A 17383-nucleotide genomic window follows, 5' to 3' on the forward strand; every position below is an offset into this window, starting at 1 on the left:
GGTTCTAACAGGAGCATGTCCATTTAATATATCTAAGAAAGATTTATTAAAGTGGTTAACTGCATCATCTAGGTCAAGGTATTTGAGCAGAGTCCAATTGCACCTTTGCAGGTCAGCTAGGAAGTTGTCAAGATTAAAGTTATGTTTTTTTCTGAGTTGTTTAAACATAGTAGGTTTTGGTGGGAATATGTGTTGTCGTATAAGAAATGTGGGTAGGTGGTTGCTCAGACCATCAGGAAGGCAACCTGATTAGAATGAGTGAGAGGAGTTATTTAATAATATCCAATCCAAGGGGGATTGTTTGGTTTCATGCCAGGAAAGAGCACTACAGATGCGATGTTTGCTCTGAGAGTGTTGATGGAGAAGTACAGAGAATGTCAGAAGGAGTTGCACTGTGTTTTGTAGACTTAGAGAAAGCATATGACAGGGTGCCTAGAGAGGAGTTGTGGTATTGTATGAGGAAGTCAGGAGTGTCAGAGAAGTATGTAAGAGTGGTACAGGATATGTACGAGGGTAGTGTGACAGCTGTGAGGTCTGTGGTGGGAGTGACGGATGCGTCTAATGTGGAGGTGTGGTTACATCAAGGATCAGCTCTGAGCCCTTTCTTATTTGCAATGGTGATGGACAGGTTGACAGACGAGATCAGACAGGAGTCCCCATGGACTATGATGTTTGCAGATGACATTGTGATCTGTAGTGAGAGTAGGGAACAGATGGAGGAGACCCTGGAGAGATGGAGATATGCTCTAGAGAGAAGAGGAATGAAGGTCAGCAGGACTAAGACAGAATATATGTGTGTGAATGAGAGGGAGTATAGAAGAATGGTGAGGATGCAAGGAGTAGATGTGGTGAAGGTGGATGAGTTTAAATACTTGGGGTCAATAGTTCAGAGTAATGGTGAGTGTGAAAGAGAGGTGAAGAAGTGAGTACAGGCAGGATGAAGTGGGTGGAAAAGAGTGCCAGGAGTAATTTGTGACAGACTAGTACCTGTAAGAGTGAAAGGGAAGGTCTGCAAGAGGGTAGTGAGACCAGCTATGTTATATGGGTTGGAGACAGTGGCATTGACAAAAAGGCAGAAGTTTGAGCTGGATGTGGCAGAGTTAAAGATGTTAAGATTTGCACTGGGTGTGACGAGGGTGGACAGGATTAGGAATAAGTATATTAGAGGGTCAGCCCAGGTTGGAAGGTTTGGAGACAAAGCCAGAGAGGCAAGATTACATTGGTTTGGACATGTGCTGAGGAGGGATGCTGAGTATATTGGGAAAAAGATGCTAAGGATGAAGCTGCCAGGTAACAGGAAAAGAGGAAGGCCTAAGATAAGGTTTATGGATGTGGTGAAAGAGGACATGCAGGTGGTTGGTGTGACAGAGCAAGATGCAGAGGACAGGAAGAAATGGAAACAGGTGATCCACTGTGGCGACCCCTAATAGGAACAGCCGAAAGCTGATGATCTATTCATGTAGGTTCTTGAATAGTTTGTGTAAAATCATGCAAGTTTATGTGATGGATGAGATGATCTGTATCACATGCAAACCAGTCTAAATTAAAATCACCCAGTTTGAATGTTTCTTGACTAAGGGTGCTACCTGCCCATTGCAATAGACATTCTATAACTGGGACATTATTTCCAGGTGGGATATAGCAGCCAATTATATTAAGTGTTTTTCTTGAATTTATGGTTAGTGTGGCGCACTTTGGAGCACTGCATCCCAGTTCCAAGTAGCTGACACACCCACATTAAGGTATTTGATTTTCACACACACACACACACACACACACACACACACACACACACACACACACACACACACACACACACACACACACACACACACACACACACACACACACACACACTCCTGGGAAAGGCTGGTACAGATTTACTAGCTGAGGTATCCATGCTGCCACCAATCAACCATTCTCAGGCTCTTAGAAGGGTATCCAATTATACTGAGTAAAATCAATATTAATATAAATGTAGAGTGTAACCAAAGCAGCAAGGCTTTTCAGAGTGGCCATGGCACCACTAAAAGTGGCCACGGCACCACTAAAATAAGCACAAGTACTCTCAAGATGTTAAATGTATTCTCCAAAAGACCATCCACAAAGAAAGGTATAAAAATATTTAATAATAAATAATAAAATAGAAAACATGAAAATACTAAATATCTAAGTACAACAAACACCAGAGTTTCAATCACAGGAGAAATGAAAATAACACACTTGGACAGATTCAAACAGATGTTAAAAATATTGCTTAACTAATCTCACTGTATTTCCTGGCTGTCTAAAGAATATCCATTCCCTAGTTAATTTAATTAGTACAGCAAGGCAAGATTAGATGCTGAGATGCTTACTTCCACAAGGCAAGGTGATGAGCTTCTAACTAACTGAACTCAGATCAACTAATTAACTCAACTCAACTGTGATAACTAACATAGATCTTTATATCAGGTTCCAAAGAAAATAAAGCAAACTGCTGTGAGAGTTCCATCCTCTCAGTGCTGGTTATCTCCCTACCAGAATTCTTTGTTTAAACATAAACATTTAATAATCAGTTATAATAACACCATTGATACATTTTTAACACAAAAATCTGTACAAGACAGAGTGACAGTCAAATGACATAAAACTATTTACACAATTCCAGCTAACTCTGCTGGCATATGTTACACATGCACTGCTCTATTTTCCCTGGCAAAGATGGCAATACATCATATCATCACAGTCACCATCATGATTTGCAATTCTTTCAAATCTGAAAAACAGAAACACAGAGAAATGCTACTGAGGTACCACTCAGTTCACAGTTAGCAGTGGTCTGATCAGTAAATATATCAAAATCAGTATCTGAAAGTGGTGTTGATGTCATATTCTAAGATTATTGGAATATAATGGGCACGTGCAACACATGGTACACCTGTTTTTTTAGGCACATAACAGCATTTTATGTGGATGTGCATGGATGTGCATGAATGGAATTCAGCAAACTTGAATTTTAATTAACCTCAATTATGTATGGATCAAATGGTACTTAAAGCTGTGTGCACACTTGGTGCACTTTGATTCTTTGAGCCTGAGTGAAATTTACACTGGTAACTGGTATCATTTCTGTAGTGGTGATTAGTACATCTATTAAAGTTAACCATTTGAAAAGGTAAATGTTTAAAGTCATATTTAATACAAGCGTTAAGTTTTACAGAAGTTGTCATAAGTTCCTACAGTGATGTTGTCTTGAAATTTATGCGTAGAGGCATTGTTCTTCTAAAATGTTTACTTCAGTCCCATATGCAGTTGTGTAGACATACTTCCAATGCAAATCATAAGAGTATTTGAAGGAGGATTTACCGATCATCCAACATTCTTACTGGTAATTACTTGCACTCTGTGATTTAACTACAGAAACCTATGGATTACAACAGTATCCATATCTACTATGGGATGTTGATGTTACAGACATTTATTAAATCATGACTCCTAAAACTGAATCATGACTCCTAAAACAAAGTTATACCATATTCTTATGCTGTTATGGATACTTCTTCAATGATGCTTCATAAAAATATTATCAGTACTGTGTCAATTTACTATGGATCTGTAATACCTATGGATCCAAAGATATTCTGCCTTTTTCTGTATTAATTTTCTTAATTCTTAAGTGATTTAGTATTATAATGTGAAATGCAAGCAGATTGTGGTGGCATGATGCTGTAATGTCAGGGGTTCTAATCCTAGTAATAATATGTTGTTTTACCAATGTTATATGACACCGTTGCTAATACTTTTCAAATGTCATTTCAGTATGTCTCACAGATAGTATTATACAGATGTTTGCTTTGCACAGGATTGCATACTGTTTATTTTGACATATGTTGTTCATTTACTCAGATGCATAAATGTGCTCATCTGTGAGTCTTTATCATTTGTGTGACAATATTTTCCAGATTATCCAACTTCCTAGGGGGTAACACCTTTTCCCCTCAGGAAAATGACAATCATTGATGTTCTCCACCAATATGGAAGGAGACTCCTAGACCATTCAGGGGATATCGTGTGGAGAAAAGAAATACGAACAGCATACCTCTCATCCTTGAAACATCAAAAATCTGGACAAAGGCCCATGAAAAGTAGGTACTACTGGCCAAAGACTGGGATGCTGATTAACATAAAATGTGCATACATTATCATGTAACGCCGGCCACTCTAGTGAAATTGTGGGATACCAACATGAAGCTTGAGGTCACTAAATAATAATAAATAATGACAGACATTTGAATTTCAGACTTCATATCCCTCAGAAAATGCATAATAATGCAAACTTCATATCCCTCAGAAAATGCATAATAATGCAAAACTTCTTTTTCTAGCAACTATCTGAGTTTACAGGAGCAATATTTAAAATCTGTCCCTATTTTTTGGACCTTTGTCCCACCATTATTTTTGGCTTTGTCCAGATTTCTTGATCTGAGAGACTGAGAGGTATATTGAGAGGTATGGGGCCAAAACAAAAATCACCCTAAAGGACTACACAAACAGAAAAGGAATGCACTGGGAAACAGAAAAGGAGGTGAAATAGGTCCACTGAAAGCAAGCCTAAGTACAGCAGCAAAGATATAGTTTCAGTGCAAACTGTTATTCTCATACACAGGTATGGTGTCATGGAGAATTTAGTTGTGTGCATCCTAGACAATATTCATCTGTGCTGACAGCCTAGCTGGGGTGTTTTTCATCCATGCTTGGCCAAATATAGAATAACCCTAGACTATTAAAAATACAGCAGTAGTTTTAAACGAGAGCTTCTGCCAAACTTAAAACACACACACCAGTTTATTGACCTACATATAAAAGACAGTAATTCTTTTTTGCCTTCTGATCCACTTCTAGACACATGCCACTTGTATGCATACTAACTCTGCTGTGTACTATTCCACAATAAGCATTGCATTATGCCATCCCTACAGCCATACCTTCCCTTGCTACCCATTCATATGAGCAGCTTTCCTAAAAAATAAACTACTCAACCCCATAGATTTCAGACAACTGAAAAGGAGACTGCTCCATCCTCAAGTTAAGGATGGAGTTCTCAGTTTGCAGCATTTGATCGCAGAAAGTCAGCAGAGCACAGTTTTGACAAACTAACCAATGAATCCTTTAACCTAAAAAAAAGACACAGCAAAGTTCCATGAAAGCACCCAAGACTGAAGTGACCCTTTACCGCTGGACAGATACTTGACTTTTAGGTACAATAAAAAGAAAAGCAGTCTAAAAACTGACTACTACACTCTCATAACTCTTAATTTCAGCAACTGCCAAGTGTACAAACTCACATACAATGCTGTCATTTCAATTGTGATTTGCTTGTAAATGGACATGTATGATTGGCTTTCTATTTTCACTTTTTGCTCTTGGAATGTAAAACCCTGTCGTAATGGCCAACCTTTGGCTTAGCCACCCACCACCAATATATTTGCGCCTTTTCACATATGTGGACCAGTGGTGCAGTGCTTATTCTTGTCACCTCACAGCAAGAGCTTCTCCGATTTGATCCTCAGCTGGGGTGTCTTCTGTACCGAGTCTGTATGTCCCCTCTGCATTTTCGTGGAGTGCTCTAGTTTTCTCCTACATTCCAAAGACATGAGTCTGGAGCATTTCTCTGTGGGCCTCTGCTGAAAATGGACTATGTCCCAGTCAGACTTTCCACTAAACAAATGTTAAAATAAATATGAACTGACATTTCACTTTATTTTACTACAAGTGCAGTTTTAAAATACAAGCACAGTGAATCCAACCAATATTACATTCCAGACATCTAGAAGAAGAAGAAGAAGCTGCATGAAATTACTTGCAACTGAAGATTTTTTAAGCAGTATGCACTATTTAGCACAGATTCCCCCATCAAATGCATATATGGGCCTACCAGGAAATGTATACAAATGCAAAGTAACATTTACATTTTCTTTATTACCCTTTACTTTCTAGGTATGCTAGATGGTAAGCTTGTTTATAAAGTATAACGACCAACCCTATCCCGAAGTGGTCACCCTGATTATAAATAAACATGACTGGATAAACTGGGCTGTTACCCCAACTACTATAACTAAACTAACTGTTTCATTTATAAGGTGATGCCAAATCACAACTCTCAGCTCTCCATGATTTTGACTCAGATTTTTTCTCTGTTCATCTTAATCCCTCCTAAACTGACGACTTTTGCAGAAAAGGTGGTGAATTACACTTAATGATGACCTATATAGACTTTCTTTACTTCAGAAAATGCATATTAATTCACATTCTCATATTATGTCAATGTTTTTGTGTTAAATATTTTAAAATGGGCTCTAATTATTTCTAGATTTGTCCTGAATTGTGTTGAAATTTGTCCTAGATGGGTTGACAGCTAGCCACATGCCAAAACATGAACTTGAAAACTCAGACAAGATTAACAGTATAGACAATGGGTGCACCACAAAGTAAATATGTTATCCATCCAAGGGAGAAAAAGTAATTTCTAGACACATTTCCATTGCTGCACCTCAACTATGCATAATAAGTTCTTGAAAATCTCACAGGTTCATTGTAGTTTGTAATATTTCAAAGGGTCTATATTACGTTGTTGAAAGGGCTGTTCGTCAAACACCCTTTCAAACAGCCATATAAGCGATTTTTTTCCCAGAGAAAAAAATCGCTTGAATAACAACAAATAAAACAAACCATCAGACTGTATGAAGTGGGGGGATTTGCCCCTCACACCCCCCCAACTAAATATACCAACTCCGAGATTGCACTACAGTGGAGGAAAGGGCAAATTCCCGACAATGGCCAAGCGATTTTTCCCATGGGAAAAAAATTTGCTTATTTGGCCATTCAAAGTTTTGGTAGCTTGGCATTTGCGTGTCGATGAGAGGGTGTTCAATGAACAGCCCTTATGACAACTAAAATGGAACCCTATTTCAAATGCATACCTTACACATCCCATACCACGTTGTCTCCCAGTTCAAATGCAAACTTCATGACTCAAATCAACAGAACAAGTGCTACAAAGATCACATGCTGCCGTTCAACTACCAAAAATACAGATACACTCTACACACTGGTTAAAAAGTCAAAAGTATAACATGGCATGCTAATGTGCTAAGTAATGTAATCGTAAGACCCCACCCCCCAAAAAAATAAAGAAAAAAGTGTCACTTGTTCCAGTAACTGCACTTGTTTACATATATTTTATTAAAAATTAAAGAAAACTACTACTCATGATATTCCAAGCATCACAGAGCATGCTACTGCTACAGTGTGCACAAGAGAGAAAAAAGGCGACCTTTAGGAATAATAATGACATAAATGGTGGGCACAAATCTATGACAACAAGGGCCTCCCACAACTACAGTAGATTCCTTTCCTCCACAGAAACACTAATACAATTATTAAAGGCAAATGATACAGGAAAAAATAAAATACTGCAATTTAAAAAAGACACACAAATTAGTAGTCCATTCTATTGTTTTCTGTACTAGATACATTGTAAATAAAAATAAAATCGGGAATTGAAGGGGCCACTCGGAAATTCATGGCACCCCATTATTTTGCCCTCAAAATTGGTAAATACCAAGGAATTTGATATGGTTGAGAGGTATGATGGACGGCCCTCACCAACATGATCAATGCCTTTGGAGGCCACAACTGATCCCATGATTCTTTGTGCAGCTAGCAGCATCACCCATTACAAGAGGTTGAGGTATACCAACAGAGGTGGAACATCACAGAACCTCCCCCAAATGACATCACAATTTTTTTGGCCTCACTGCATAGACCAAGAGGGATCAATGGATCCTTGGTGGAGGGATGGAATTGGGGCTTCCAGGATGGATATGTATGTATCCATGTTCAGTACAGGGATGATGAGTATTTTGACACTCACTGCATGTTGCTTAAGCATACACATTCATGTATTCCTGTGTTTGATTTACAGCAGCAGAGTTGAGTAGTGAACAAACTTCCTCACAAAGTGAGTATGATGAACATATGTATAATTACATGTATTGGTAGATATGAGTTACAGACAGAGCAGTGCAAACTGCAGTTGTAATGTTTATTGCATTAATATTCACAGGTCCATCTACTTCGGCCCTACAGCAGGGAATAGCAGGTGAGTGCCTCTATACTGCTGCTGTGCACACTACCTTGTTGGCCCATACCTCATGTAATGGCACTGTTGTTTACTGCTAGACTGATGTTTCCATAACCTTGAACCCTACAGGTGCATCAGTGGAGAATCATGCTTTATTTATTTATTGACATTTGTTGACCGGGAAAGTCTACTGGGTCAGAAACCCATTTTCAGTGAAGGCCCGGGGAGAAAAGCTCCAAAAAAAGATACAAAATGTAAAACTTCGTATAGTACAGAGAAAAAAGTACTGAGTTTTAGTACAGACTAACATTATCATTTAATTATATTAACCTGCAATAAATTGAACAAAATCATTCAGAAAACTAGGTAAATTCAAGGAAGACATTGTTTTAATCTAAAATTAGGCAGTTCTAGAGTTAGAATTAGGAGAAGTTAGAATGTTGACTTAAAATTAAAGTTTTTAAGTGATATTGAAAGGGCTTGTAAAGAAATTCAAGAGGTTAGCAAGATGCAAGTTTGTAGCAAAGAAGAAAAAAATAAAGTAGATGGTTAACTTTGTTTATGGCAGCTTAGGCATATGTACATATGAACAGATATGATTGTTAAGGTAGTGGCATTTTAGTGGAGATTTAAATGTTTTTATACAGTCCAACTGAGTGACTGAGGAAGGAAGAGCATTCCATAGTTTGGCAATGGTATAGGAATAAAGGCTTTGTCCAGCTCATTTGTTGGGTTTGAATATGCTTAAGAGTTGTTTATTACTGGACTGAAGATTTCTGGGAGGGGTGTATGCTTGTAGAATAGTCTGAAGTGAAGAGCACGTGACAGGATTATTGATCAGTCTGTGGGCAAGAGGTAGTTGGGTGTAGGCTAGGTAATGTGGGAATTCAAACCAGTTCAATTCTTTAATGGTTAGGCAGTGATGTGTTTAATTTGGCATTCTAGAGGCAAACTTTGCTATTTTATACTAGCAAGATTGTAATTTATTCATGAGTGATGTGTGGAGGTTGGGGCTTCCATAGAGGAGGGAAGGGAGTAGCAGACCGTTTGCCAGTTTTATCCTGTGGGCTTATCCAAATATAGTTTATGTCTATAAAGTTTGCCAAGTTTAAAGTAAGTTTTTTTATTGTACTCTGAATATGATGCTCAAAGGAGAATGTGTCATCAATTGTAATGCCTAGTTGTTTTGTTGTCTTCACTTATTCAACCTCAGCATTGTTTTGCAAATATATCTTAGTCGTGAGTTGGTGTTTTTGTTGAGAATAGCAAGAGGTTAGATTTTTTGGGGATTAAGTAATAGTTGTGCATTGTTTAGCCAAGCTTCAATAGACGAAAAGGCATTTTGAGTTATCTTTTGGAGATCTGACTAGTTGTCGAAGAGGAGATGATAGTAGAATCATCAGCATATTGGACAAGTGTACTTTGTTGGGATGCTGTATGGAGATTATTAATGAAAACATTGAAAAGAAGAAGTCACAGACCCTTGGCTGATTCCTGCATTATTGACCAGATATTCAGATTGCATGTTTTGCTACCTGACAGATTATTTTCTATGTTTCGGTAGCTAGAAAACCAATTTAGAGTATGAAGGGAGAAATTTAGTGTTTTGAGTTGTTGTAATAGTTTTGGGTGTGATACTGTGTCAAAAGCTAATAGGATGACTGTAGTTGATAGACCAGCATCTACATCTTTGTTCACAGTATTGGTAAATGAGATTAAGGCCGTAGTGGTGCTGTGACTGGAGTGAAAGCCATGCTGGGTGGGAGCAAGGAGGTTATTGTCAGAGAGATGCTTTAGCAATTGAATGTGTATTTACTTTTCTAGGATTTTGGATAAAGGTGAAAGTACAGAGATTGGCCATTAATTAGAAAGATCACTGGTGTTACCACCTTTGTGCAGAGGAGTTATAATCAATTTTTTCCAGAGTTGAGGGACATAGGATTCAGAGATAGATCGGTTAATAAGAATGTTGATGGGATATGCTATAGCATCAGCTGCTGGTTTTAGGTATTCTGATGGAAGATTATCTGCAGAAGGGAAGCATGGTCTCAGTTTAGTTAGGAGTTTAAGCACAAGGGAGGTGGGTACTGGTAGTATAGTGAAAGCTGGGGCTAATGGAAAATTATTTGTGTTTTCAATGGTGATGGAGGAATGAGAGCTCAGGTTATGTTGAGTGAAATTTGAGGTAGATTCTAGACTGTGTTTTTATTAGTTTTTGGAGAGGATTCTTTGATATGTTTTTGAATGGTGTCAATAAAGTGGGAGTTAACATTTGGGCAATCTCTTGTGGGGTTTTGTCTGGAGATGGTGCAGAATTATGCAGGGTTCCGGGATTAAGAAGTGAGGAAACAGATTTCCAAAACTTTTTGGCGGTGTTTTTTTGAGTGGATAATTGTGCCGACAAAGTAATTTTTTGTCATTAATTACTAGCTTTTGGTAGTATTACAAAGTTGTTTATAGTTAAGTTCATTTTGTGGGGTTATATTTTTGCTCAATTTTTTCCAGGCTCAGTTTCCTGGAAAGAAATAATTGTTTGGTGTGTTTTGTTAGCCAGGGGGCATGGTTGTGCTTTGTTCTTTTGGTGCAAATGGGGGCTAGACTATTGAGTGTATCAAGAAAGACATTGTTGAAATACATTACAGCATCCTCTAGAGGTAGTGTTTTTACAGGGGTCTCATTGTGGGCTTTTAAAATATTTAAGAGTAGTAAAGAAAGACCAGGTATGTTACAGTGACATTGTCAGAGCTTTCAACAATGTTTAGCACATGTGATGACTGAAATCATTTTTAATATTTGTCAATACAGATCCTTCTGGTGTACAGTTGCAACATAAATCACAAGTATTTGGAATCCATATGACTGTGTTGTGTAAGTGATGTTGTCAGTATTAGTTTTGATAACTACATGACTGTGCTGCCTGTTTACTTTCCCACCGCAGTATCCACCATACAAACCACAACCTCTACACAGCAGGAGTCCTCAAGTGCACATACAAGTGGTATGTGTGTGCCACACATTCAACTTTTTTAATTGTGTTCACTTGGTACATGTGGTGAATGATGTAATCCGAAAGGTCTTTTTCCCTACACTATTTAAAGTTCAGCATAGTGGATCAACAGCAACATCCTATGCGTGTTTGCCAGCTGTGTTGCTATGTTTTTATGCATCACATATGTCATGTAACTAGATTTTGTAGTTATGGTATCTACAGTCTGTGAAACATACATACATTTGACAGCAAGTGAAGTCAGTATTATTTGTAACATTTCAGTGAAAAATACATGCCAATTGTGTTTTATATTGTGCTGTAGGCATCTGTGTCTTTGTAACTTGCATTACATCAACTGTGTTTACCATCCAGCAGCTCATCCAGTGACCATGATATTGCTCATGATGTGTCTCGGGATGGTAGTATGGCCCCTGGCACAGAGGACATTAGGGACACTGAGTGGTTTGGAGAGCCCATCCATGAAGTTGACACATATGTTGCACCAGATGTATCCTCAGATGTCGAGGCCCAATTGTCAACAGATTCAGAAGATGATGACACAATGGATGCTGAGCACAATGAGGCCACTGATCAACACACCACAGCTGGGGTCACTGCTGCTGGTGTATCCACACAACAACCAGACACAGGTCTTCACCATAGACGTAGGCGAGCAGATGTTGGACATGGCCAAGTGTCAGTGGGTGTGAGACTCCTGTTGCATGCAAATGAACAGGCACAGCTACACCATTATTCTGACATCCATGCATTTGCCCGTGCCACAGATTGTGTGGCACACCAGCTATATGTCATGCATGAAGGACAAGAGTGCAAACATGATAAGATTATGGCTTTATTGGCTGCTTAGAATGAGAGTCTGCTAGCAGTAGCAGAGTTAGTGGAAAACCTGGCCTCTATGGTACTGCAGCAGTGTCATACTACTAACAGGATTCCATGTTCCATGACTATGCACAGAAGATTGCAACATGTAAGACGCAGATCACCTGTCCACAGAACCACCATTGGCCATTAGGAATCCCTGTCCATGTTCCAACCTGCACAGATGTCAATGCCTGGCACATCTTCTGAGGATCCAGCAGTCACAAGCCCTTCAACTTGAAGTCATGCTCCTTCATCTGAATATGGTGTCGTGCCCCCATCTATCTCCTCTGTGGAGCAAACAGGGCAGGATCATACCTCTCAACTGTCAAGATTTTTGCAGATTGCCCAGATTTTTGCCTCATATTTTTGGTCTGTTCCTCATAAAATTTGTGGTTTTCTGGAAAATAATTGAGGATTGAAGTTACTAAATAATGATATAGATTTGAGGTTTCAGACTTCATGTTTCTGAGAAAATGCATGTTACCACAAATCCATTTATTCTAGCAATGTTTTAAGTTTATAAGAGCAACACTTAAAATCTGTCCCTATTTTTGGGTCTTTGGTCCCCATTATTTTAGGCTTTGTCCATATTTCTTGCACTAAGAGGTTGGGAGGTTTGGGCAGGATGTATCTGTAAGTCATCATGACAGGGCAAACAGTAATATGAGATGTCAGTGAGGTTGACCAAGAGCGCATTAGAGTGTTACAACAGTATAGTACACATAGTTGACGATATTATTTCAATACCACTGTGCTGTGATATGTGCTTCTGAAATAAAAATGTCTACATGATATCATGTGTGATTTCTCTTTTTTCATGGTATGATATTGTACAGATGTGTAAGTATAGAACTGATGTGTGTCCCTTATTTTAGAACATGCAGTAATAAAACAGAATGAGTATGTATGCATACCTGTGCCAGTTGTGCCTTGACGTCTTTATTTTTGACACATTTGCATATGTTCATGTTGGAATATGCTAGGCTCATGTTATGTGTAATGCTCACTGTGTACATCTAGCAGGGACTTACCATTAGATGCAATGTGTGTTGCTATTGTGGGGCAACACCTAGACATCAATGTCTAATCTGTGTACTTATGTACATGTGGTTTGTCATGACTCAAGTGTCTAGATCAGACACTGCCGTGTAGCCTGGGCTTGCACGTGTGGTCATACCCTACACTGCCTGCACCTGTGGGTTCTGTCTCCTATGTCTTCCTGCTCCTCTTCTGATAACTGTGGGATATCCTCTTCAGACACTTGTGGTTGTTGTGGTAGTTCACCCACACCTGCAACTGGAAGACTGACATGTGCTCAGATTAGCATGTTGTGCAGCATGGCACACACTGTTGTCATCTGTCCTGCCTTCTCAGGTTTGTGTTGCAGTGCATCCCCAATGTGTCCAGACATCTGAACTTAGCTTTCAATACACTGAACACATGCTTTCTGATGTTTCTGGTTGTTTCATCTGCTCTTTTGTAGGCCTTCTGTTCAGGGTTGAATGGATCATGGTACAGGGCATTACCCACAACTCAAGAGAATAACCACAGTCAACTATTGAGTGAGTAAATACACTTTGTTTTAGACTGGATATTGTTGACAGGGGGATCCTTTAGTTACATCTCTGCACCTGTAATTACCCAGCAGCAATCCATCTGGAATTTTACCTTGCTGGATTGCTGCTCTCAGTCCACTTTCCCTCCAAATGGCAGCATCATGGATACTTCCTGGGTGTGTTATCATGATGTTTGTTATGCTGCCATCTGCTGCAGTGATGTATGGCCATCCCTTTCTGTTTATGCATTGGTCTACTTCTGGATGTACTTGTGTCTTGATAGGTTTGTGTGTGCAATCTATTGTACTGAGTACATGGGGGAAGTTTGCAATGTTGTAAAACTGGTGCATTACAGTTCTCCGCACCATGAGTGTGGATAGGAAGTGTAGATAGTCATTCATCTTGCTGCATGTTGCAGCTAGAAATTTGGCCAGGATATGATTGGCAGCTGTCTGTGATACTTCCCAAGCATCCTCCATGTGTCTCTGGAATGTCCCAGATGTGAGTATACCCAGGCTGATCCAAACTTTGGTTTCAAGGGGGATGGGGTTTCCTCACAGGGTCTGCACAGATATGTGTTGGGTATACATGTTATAGACAGCCTGCACCATTTGTCTGTCTAGATGGTATCTGTCAATTATTTGCTGATCTAGCAACTTTTTTAGTTGCAGCCTTGCTCTGACTCTATCTGGTTGCCTTCTAGCATGTACAGCCACATCTTCATTTATGGCTTGCATCACTGCTGCTTGGTGCAGTATACTAACAGCAGGTTGCATTGTTATATTTTTTTTAGTTTAGCTACAAATTTCACTGTAATCCATAGTATTCATGTGAAATCCTTGGGGTCTATAATGTATGCACTGAAAACTTCAGAAGTGGAGTTGGCATAGCTGTTTGTTGCATCTGTGTTGTATTGTGTGCACACAGTGTGTTTTGGAATCACACTGGTGTGTGCATAATCCATAATTATCCTACACTGAATACTTAAGTAGTCAGTCTGCCTTAAGCATGTCTTCTGGAATTGCATTCACAGCAGGTGCTCTGGAATCTTACTTCAGTGTGCTACGCTGTCCACAAATAGCTTATGTGAACTTTACAGAATCCAGCCCATTGAGTTGTCACTTAACAAAAAGTTTTGATTCAGTTGAATATATGAATTTGTGGAATATTTTAGAACAGTAAGGGTGTGGACAGAAGATGATAACTATATTTAAGTCAACTTATGATAATTAATTTTTGGGCTCACTAATAAATGGTTGGAGGGGTTAAAATGTCCAGATGAATAAAACAGGGTTGTCCTATAAGTGGCTTATCTTTTTACTTTATCTGTGAATTAGGTGGTTAAATACTGAAAATGAAATTAAAGTCGGATATGGAATTTATAGAACTGTGAAAGTACCATTTATATCGAACTATATGGATGATGTGATTTTGGTGGTAAAAAAGATACGGGTTGGATGAGAGAATTAACAGTGTTTATGGAGGATGTATTAGGTATTGTTAAACTGTATTTAAGGTCAAAGGTTGGGGGTTGGGAACAGATGGGTGGAACATTAGGAGTAGAATTTGGTGACGAAAAAATAATTACTTAGCAAGGAGTTCATGGAAACTTGTGGAAAGTGTTTATTTGTTTACTTACTTACTTACACTTTGTTGACAGTTAGTCATGCTGGGCAAAGTCCATTTTTACTGGGTCCTGGGAAAAAGGGAAACAAAACAGATTTGGAAACCATAATATATAAAAAACAATTAAACAATTATGAAAAAAATAAAATATATACAATGTATCCATACAGATGACCAGAACCAAAAATCAGAAAAATGCTAGACATGCTTGTGAATGAATACAGTGTTCAAAGTAAGCATTTTCATTTTGTAGATAAAATAAGTTAACATTTAATTTTAAAATACAAGTTGGGTAAGCTACAATATTTTTTTTTTGTGGCAGCAGTTAGCACTGACTTCAAAAGAAAGCAACTTTTATTAATTAATTTTTACTTGAAATTTTTAAGATGGGGTGTTATTTTCCAGAGACTTTGAAGAATGAACTGCTGAAGATTACTTTTCTTGTTTATGGGGCTACTTCTTAATCCACTAAAAGTATTCTCTGCAATAGAATAAATAGAGGAGGTTTGAGTCTTTCAAACCTAGTAGTTTTCCTAACACAATTTCAATATTGTTGGTGCATCAGTTTTGTGTGCAAAAACATTAGATATCAATTATTCTACGTGGAAAATGTTGAGGTGACCTGATAAGTTAAAAGGGTATATGAAATAGTATAATCTTTGAATATAGCAAGTGATATGCTAAGGTAAGATTATGGAATTTAGATCTTGTCTTGGGAACATTGGAAAAGATAGAAAAAGTGGCATGCAATGATTAATAATTATGTGGTAGATTCATAGGATAGATTAGAGGATGGAAAGATTCAAGCAATGAAAAGGAAGAATATAAGATATAAAGACAAAGTGTCAAAATAAAGAAAGATTTCATATGGAATGGATTCTGTAATTATGAAAACATCTTATGAAATCAGAGATGAAATATAATGAGATAAAGGAAAGGTTATGTAATAGAGAGAAAGTAGTGTAAAACAGACTGCAGAATATTTTATGTGGTAAAATGGACACTTTCCTGTAAAATTTAAAAAATCAGTTTGAGTTAAGGAATATAAAAATGTATATGTTACAGTTTGTTTTTATGATAAAATCGTAGCAGAAAAACATATAGGACTGGATTCGACAAAGCATACACAGTGCGCTAAAACCACAGAATGATCTCCTTTATTGTAAAAGGACACACATACATGGGAGACTAAGCAATCAAGGTCTTGTCTCCCATAACAGAGAAACTACAGTCATTTTTTATAAGCCTATAAGCAAACATTTTGTTATTTAGCAGACTATAGCACTGACTAATTAAAACCAAATAGCTCTATTTTGTTTTGCTTACTAAGAATCTGCAGACACCTTATCTGTGCCTTTCTTTAGTAGACACAAGTTTTGATCTTCCACATTAGCACTACATTTAGGAAATAACAACACAGTGGAAAAAGATCAAAAGAGGCCAAAGCTGTCAGAATCCATCTTGAAACAAGATGGACTTCTAAAGAAAATGTATTATACAAAATGCTGAACATTTCTTCCTTCTTAAACCTCTCCCTTCTCAGGCTCTAGCTAAAAAATCCAAAAAGCTTCAAAATGCTCAAATACAAAATTTACAAGTGCATTTAATTTAAGATCATGAGAAATCTACTTGCTCCATAGTTAACCCAATATCCTATGAAAACTCTTTAGCACAAATCAGTAATTCATAATGCTAGGTTTCAGTTAAATATCTATATAACCATGTCCCTCCTTCTCAAAATGTGCAAAACTAAATCCTTACATGCCACAGAAGACCCATAACATATATAGGAAATCACTGTATTCCAAACTCAGATGGTAAATAAATGCAAAATACTAACAGAGAAAATGCCAGTCCAGTGTAGTCTTAGGTGGCAAAAAAATCCTCAGTTAAGGAAAGCAACTCCAAGTTATGCTGTAGTGGCATCCCCAAACAAAAGTAAACATCCCAGTAAGTTCTGACATTAGTAGATTTGCAGTACTACAGAAAATTAAATGGAACGTAGACTGAGACAAGCAGACTGAATGTGACACAGGGTCGTATAGCAAAACATAACAAAAACAACTTAATTCTTTAATCTGAAACAAATGTAAAATCAAACAGCAGGAAAATAAGATATCATAAGCTAATCAGCACTACAACCCTACTATGTAACAGCAAGCCAGTCTTTATCCATATCATAATTAAAATATAAATATCTATACT

The sequence above is a fragment of the Protopterus annectens genome, chromosome 5.part0, assembly GCF_019279795.1.
Source record: "Protopterus annectens isolate FY-2018-M chromosome 5.part0, PAN1.0, whole genome shotgun sequence".
NCBI lineage: Eukaryota > Metazoa > Chordata > Ceratodontiformes > Protopteridae > Protopterus > Protopterus annectens.